At 38.8% G+C, this 5,647-nt stretch overlaps 1 long non-coding RNA gene across 1 annotated transcript; it reads left to right on the top strand.

The window, feature by feature from the left end:
• Positions 1 to 232: 232 nt before the first annotated feature.
• LOC139947206 (uncharacterized) lies at positions 233 to 5,164 on the top strand. Its single transcript, XR_011787331.1, has 5 exons — positions 233 to 352; positions 1,033 to 1,174; positions 2,150 to 2,316; positions 3,302 to 3,480; positions 4,402 to 5,164. It is a non-coding gene; the product is annotated as an uncharacterized lncRNA (long non-coding RNA).
• The last annotated feature ends 483 nt before the right edge of the window (positions 5,165 to 5,647 follow it).

The raw sequence follows: 5,647 nt of genomic DNA, 5'->3' as shown, positions 1-5,647 counted from the left end.
AGGGCAATAGAAAAAGAATGGGATTTGAGCTGAGTTTTGTGAATTGTTCTATTCTCTGTGGAGAGCTGATGTAGCTGGGAAGAGAGTTTAAAAGTTGGGGGCAGCACTGGAGATTTAGATGACATTGGTTTGGAAAAAATTGGGGGTTAATGGGTCAGATGAACCTGACTTTAACTAATTGATGTGACCCCAAAATGCTAACATTTCCAGATATCGATTCTCCCAAAATGCAGATCCATGTTTTCTCCTTGAAGAATGAGATGATAAGAAGGAGGTTGTGTGCTGCCCAATCTTCACTGAGCTGAGGAGATACCAACCAGCAGGAACTGGCATGGGCCATGCAAAAGATTTGGTAATGTATCGGTTTATATAAGTTACAAGTTACAAGGACTTGAGTACTTTATGTACACCAATGTTCACAGATTTACATTAAACTTACATGGTTTTAAGGTAATCATAGCAGAATGCTTACCTTAAATTATTACTTGCTGAGGTGCTGTTGTTTTTGTGGAAAGAGTAAAACAATGTCACGAAAAAACAAAAATGATTTTTGTGACTTGTTTTACTCATCTCAAAAAACTACAGCACCTCACAATTAAAATAATTTTAAGGGAAGCTTTATGTTCAAACAGTGTGAGTTTAATGTAAATCTGTGGACATTGTGTTTTGTGTCCTACAGAAAGTACCCAGACCCTTTAAAGAATCTTTCTACTAAATGGAACAACAACTCGGGAAGGAAACAAGACCATTATACTCAGATTCTGAATCTCAAACAAATCTCTCAAGTCGTATAAAGACATTTGTATTCAGCATTCAGTCAAAATGTTACTATTTGAAATTTTAAAACAAATCAATGACCAGGCAACCGTTGAGGTTCTTGAATCAGTTTACTTGCTTTTATTGTTTGTAAATGGAAACAATTTGAACTCCTTTCTTAAACAATGGAACTCGGCTCCTTATCATCATGAAGATAATGTATGTTTGTAGATGCATTTGGTTAAACTTGTCTGTGCCTTCTTAATTTTCCCTCAGTTTTGAGAAGTCTCTGATGATGTAGTGACTACAACTGGAGATGTTTGAAGGAACATTGCTGGAAGATACGGGGCTTCAACCGGACCCATTAGGATGAGCATCAATGGAGAATACTCATGCATTGAGCCAACTAGACCACTTGGTAAGTTGACAAAATTCGGGTAGTAAAAGTAGTAGTCCCAGCCTATTTCTTTACCGTCCGCCCAGGTAACAGTTAATAAGCAGGACAGTCCTTTTCAGAACTGAGAAGTCTCCCGAACACCCGAACGACTCTACTCCACGACAGTAGAACTAAGCAAGACAATTTTCCAAGAACAAACTCTACCTGGCAAGTAGATACACACATTACCGCAAACCAAATATATATTGGCAAAATTCATTCTAAAACTTAAGAGAAGAAGGCTCAGCGTGTTCAGCCAACAAACTTAGCGAAGGCATCACTTTTGATTAAGCATACATTCATCCCCAACCTTAAGTTTGCAACAAACACACCATAAAACCAATTGGTGGAAAACTTCATTAAAAAAGGAGATGAAGGTTTTGGAAGGAAGATTTTTCACGGTGCAAAAAAAAAAACTGAATAGTTGGAATGTAAGGGCATGATGTGCGTTCAAAAACAAAGTTGGAGTTTATTGGAGGAGACTTTCTATGCACAGTCAATCAGACTTAACTGTTCATCAGAAACTTGTATTAAAGGGAAGGTACACGTTAAGTAATTGTCAAAGACCAGTCTTCTCATTTGGTGTATCCCAACATAACCATAAAATAACAAACCTGTGAAAATTTGAGCTAAATTGGTCATCAACGTTGCAAGATAATAATGAAAGAAAAAACAGCCTTTATAACGAACTTGTGTGCTTTCAGATAAGAATAAAAGACTCCTGGCTAGAAGTCTTTTATTATTTTAGTGAGAATTTACTCCTTTCTCAAAATCTATGCTACTTCAGAGGGAGCCGTTTCTCACAATGTTTCATATTATCAACAGCTCTCCAATGCTCATTACCAAGTAAGTTTTTAAGTTAATATTTGTTTTGAGTAATTTCCAAATGTGTACCTTCCCTTTAAAAGAGTTCATATCAAAAAGTAATCTTTGCAAATTGTTTATTTTCTACTGCAGACTGAGACCATGATGTTTGAGATGACAAACACCCAATCTTGAGCCTGTACTGTCAGCTACCAAGATGACTCTGTAGTACAAGTTCCACCTTTAAAGTGACGTGTGGATGTCCAGCCGATCCAACAACTTTTGGACTGGAGCACAGAGTCAACAACAGACTGCTATAGGTAAGTTTGAAAACAAAATGTAACAAAATTGGTAAAGGAGGAGTTAAAGGGACACGTCGCCTTGGATCGACAAGTTGGTCTTTGAAAAGCAGTTGAAACCGTTTGTTATAAAATGCACAGATAGACCCTGTTAAACAAGAATACAATAACCCACACAAACATGCCTCGAAATTGCACGGTTTTCCTTTTACGTCGCGAACTTACATGGTCGGCCATTGTAGAGTCAAACTTTTGACTCCACAAAATGGCCGACCTGGTTTCTATGTGGCGTCAAAGGATAACCGTGCGATTTAAAGGCATGTTTGTGTTGATCATTTATATTCTTCTTTTAAACTGTCGATCTAACCATATGCATTCCATAACAAACGTTTTCAAACGCTTTTCAAAGACCAACTCGCCTCATCCAAGGCAGCGTGTCCCTTGAATGTTCCAGAATGCAGACCTCAACAAGATTCAAAATGTTGACTTGACAGAACACATTTACTTCCATCCCTTAGTTTGCAATATTACCTTACACAACCAAGGAGGTCAAACTTTTTGCATAAGATTTACACAAAAAACATGCAGACCTGGAATGTTGTGGCATGCTTTCTGTGCATGATCAGCTGAAGATCGAAGTGATTGGAGCGATGGAGGAGACAAATGGGAGCATTCAGGCTAGACTTATATCACCAGGGCCCAATTTCATAGAGCTGCTTAGCACACAAACTTGCTTAGCATGAAATTCTTCTTTGTTAAAAACAGGATTACCAACCAAATTGCCGTTTGTTGCATATTGAGTGTTACTGGTATTCAGCTGTTGCTTGCTTATCCTGAAAATCATGTGTAAACTTGGTTAGTAATCCTGTTTTTATCAAGGACGAAATTTCATGCTAAGCAAGTTCTTATGCTAAGCAGCTCTTAAAATTGGGCCCAGAACCATTATTACTTGGATTAAATGAGTTAATTAAAATAACTTTTGAAAATGGTTTATTTTCTACCTCAGATTGAGATAATGACATTGGAGATGAGATATACTTTTGGACTATTGTACCACCAGCTGCTCTGTCAAGTCTAGCCAGATTACTCTCCGCTACAAGATCAGCCCTTCAAGTGACATATGGATGTTTCAGACTACCCAAATGCTTAATGGACAGCTGCAAAGAGCCAACAACAAACCACTTGGTAAATTTGAAAATAAATATTATGAAACTTTTCTTTGGAGTTTTATCCCACGAATTCAGCAAAATAGTTATGATTCCAGAGTTGGCACCTATGAGTGTTTTAAATCATCCATTCCAATCCAATACAACCAACTGGTGGTGGAAAGCTTCTTAAAAAAAAGCTCAAGCTTTTCTGAAAAGGTTTAACAAAAAGCACAACAAGAAAATACTTTGAATGTGTGTCATACATAGGGTTCAAAAGTTTGCATGGTGCGAGTAGAACCAGGCCCCAATTTTATAGAGCTGCTAGAAGCACAAAAATTTGCTTAGAGTTAAATTTCTTCCTTGATTATAAAGCAGGATTACCAACCAAATTTCCATTTGTTGTATTTTGCTTGTTACTGGTATTCAGCTAGTGTTTGCTTATCCTGAAAATCAGTAGGCCATTTGGTTGGTAATCATGTTTTTATCAAGGCAAACATTTCATGCTAAGCAAATATTTGTGCTTAGCAGCTCTATGTTATTGGGCACAGATGAAGTTTGCAGTAGCACCATGTGTACATCTCTGAGAGGAAGTGATGGTTGACAAATCAATGTTTCGATCAGTATGCTCTAATTTCCTTCATCATCATTGATCAGATATACTCTGTTCGTATGCATCCTCCTGATGACGATCAGAACTATCAGGTGTTGACCTGGCAACCACTGGTTCTTCTCGGAATCAGCAATACTCAAAAGAGATTTACACATGATGTTACCACAAACCTCGCCTGTCTATGTTGAGTGATTATGTCCATTGAGTAGAAGCACTGACTGGAGCTCAGTGGAGAACAAGTTGTTATAGCATTCGGACTTAACTACTCGTCAGCACAATTACTGATACTTGTGTTAAAAGAGTTCATATCAAAAGTAATCTCTGAAAATTGTTTACTTTCTTCTGCAGATTGAGACGATGACCTTTTTGGTCCGTCCACCAGCTGAAGAACGACTGTGTCATATACATGGGTCTGTGCCACAAGTTCAACCATTCAACAATGTAGGGATAGGCTAATCGGCACTTCTTGGACTGTGAGCCACAAGCTGAAGGACTTTCTTGCCAGAAGATTCAGCTTCTAGTAGAGCAACCATTCAAGAGGAGTGGGATAGAGTAGACACCTATTGTCCTGTGGACCACCAGCTGAAGGACTTGTGTTAAACATACAGTATAGCCAGGCGACTCTTTCTTGCCAGAAGATTCAGCTACTAGTAGATCAACCATTCAAGAGGAGTGGGAAAGAGTCAACATCTATTGGCCTGTGGACCACCAGCTGAAGGACTTGTGTTATAAAACATACGGTATAGCCAGACGCTCTTTACCGGCTGGCAAGTGTGTTGCTATGACGGACGGGTGAGGCCAACTAACCCTTTATGGACTGTGTTACCCGTCGTCGAATGACAATGTGCTACCCGTCTAAGGACAATGGCTACCCATCAATGTACTACCCGTCGGAGGACAATGTGCTACCCGTCAAAGGACCTTGTCAAGTCTTGATAAATGACTCTCCTCAACATGAGTTCAACTGGGGTCAATTTCACAAAGCAATAATATTCATCGTAAGACAAATTGTCAGTATTAAGGCCGAGTCACGAGTCTGCAGCGAAAAAGATAACGATCACGATGTAAAGAGAACGCATTCTATTGGTAAAATTGCTCCACGCAGAATACGCCCAAGCTTATTCAACCAATCGCGGGCGTACATTTTTACCGTTCTCGTTTTTGTTCTCGTTATTATTTTGGCATGTGTTACCAGGCCTTTATCGTAGTGTTTGTATAATGTGACATCACACACTACTTGAGCCACTACGATTGATTTGCAGTTTAGATCAATCTTAGCTCTTTGTGAAATCGGCCCTAGCTGTTTAAGTAACATCTAGTGATGTTGACCAGGCATGATATTCTTCCCCAAAATAGTCTGACTTCCATTTTGTTTCACACTGGAAAAATCAGAACAAAAACTGTAAATAATGGGCTGAAAAGTCAACTGAACCCTGCACTATGTGGCCCTTGTGCACAAACAAATTCATAGGATAGAATATCATGTCTGGTTGATGCTACGTGTGTATAATTTGTTACTTATTATTTGTTGGACTGTCGCCAACTTAAGAAAGACTGTCAAGTGATCTTGCTTGATGATTCCCAACTGAAACAA

The sequence above is a fragment of the Asterias amurensis genome, chromosome 14 (genome assembly GCF_032118995.1).
Source record: "Asterias amurensis chromosome 14, ASM3211899v1".
Lineage (NCBI taxonomy): Eukaryota > Metazoa > Echinodermata > Asteroidea > Forcipulatida > Asteriidae > Asterias > Asterias amurensis.
Note: the sequence above shows the minus strand (reverse complement) of the source record. Positions and strands in the feature narration are given on the sequence as shown.